The sequence below is a fragment of the Asparagus officinalis genome, chromosome 3 (assembly GCF_001876935.1).
Source record: "Asparagus officinalis chromosome 3, Aspof.V1, whole genome shotgun sequence".
NCBI lineage: Eukaryota > Viridiplantae > Streptophyta > Magnoliopsida > Asparagales > Asparagaceae > Asparagus > Asparagus officinalis.
This window is the reverse complement of record NC_033796.1, coordinates 34,585,671-34,587,060: the sequence shown is the minus strand read 5'-3', so window position 1 is coordinate 34,587,060 and position 1,390 is coordinate 34,585,671.

Genomic DNA, 1,390 nt, shown 5'->3' with positions numbered 1-1,390 from the left:
ACGGGCCGGTCAGTAGAAGGTTGGGTTTCGACGGCGCCGTTTCTGGCGTATGTCTGCTGAGTGGCGGTGTCCAGGAAAATACTTTTCGGGTGAGCGATGGAATGGGAGAGGTTTGTGGATTGTTAGGTTTCGTTGGTTGTTATTAACCCTTGTGTTAGTTTATATATCCTTGCATATATTTTTATCATATAGGATATATCTCATTGTTCATATTATTTATCCTAGCTCACATATCATGTTGTATTTCATACTTGCTAGGATAACTTATTAATAAGTTTTAATTGACATAAAATCGGATTAGATTAGCATAAGACCCTAATCACCCCCCTCTAAGGTCTAACAATTCATTTTGCTAAAAGCCAGCATATGCCAACTGCCCGCCTTCAAGGCCTTACTGAAGACTCGAACTCAAAGGAACCTTGGCTGATGAGATGGCAAATAGAGTTCCGACTCATCTTCATTTATCAACGAGTCGTCTGCTATGGTAAAAGCAAAATCCAACTAAAAAGGTTCTATATTGGCGGCATCATCCACTACAAAACTACCTTTAAAATAGAGACAAGGCAAGATCACAAGTGGTTCAACACCCTTGATCATCAGATGTCTGCAACAAATGCTTTCCATAATCATGTAAATTTCAGTACTAATGAAATCTTATAAAATATGAATTAACTCTTATCTCACAGGAATCAAGCTTTCACTAGGGCTGAAGACCTAGGCACCATGTAAAACCTAGGCATCCCTGACAAGCCATTGGTATCTTCTCGGGATAAACCCAAGGCACAACCCTATGGTCGACTCTCATAGTCACCACTCGACCATACGGGGATTTCGAAGACCTAAGCACCTACGTAAGACCTAGGCACCCAACCATAGGATTGTCATTTAGCCTCAAGGCTGTCAAAGACCTAGTCAACTCTCAAGAGTTCTAGGCATTCGATTCCTCAGTCAAATTTTAAGCCCTTAGTACCTCTTCAGGGTAAACCCAATGCACAACATATAGTCGAATCCTCCAGTGCTACTCAACCATCATGGCTATTAAAAACTCAGGTGTACAAATAAGTCCTGGGTGATCTAACCTCAGGGTTGGCATGTCAACAAACTCTTGGCACCTTCTCGGGATAAAGCTAAGGCACAACTGTAGGCAATAAAAATTGCCTTTAAATCCTTATCAGAGAAGTTCAGAACAAAACTGCTAAAACCTCACCCGAAATAGCGAAAAAGGGGAAAACACAGATATCTCCCAAACCGTAAGGAATTTGGCGAAACAGAGGAAGCGAACCGAAGCCTTTGGCTAGGTTCGGATGGCTCCATCTCGTCGAGATAGGCGATTTTCATATATAATTCGTCCAATTCCGACTTACGGTTTGAAAGTTACGGCCTATTCTTC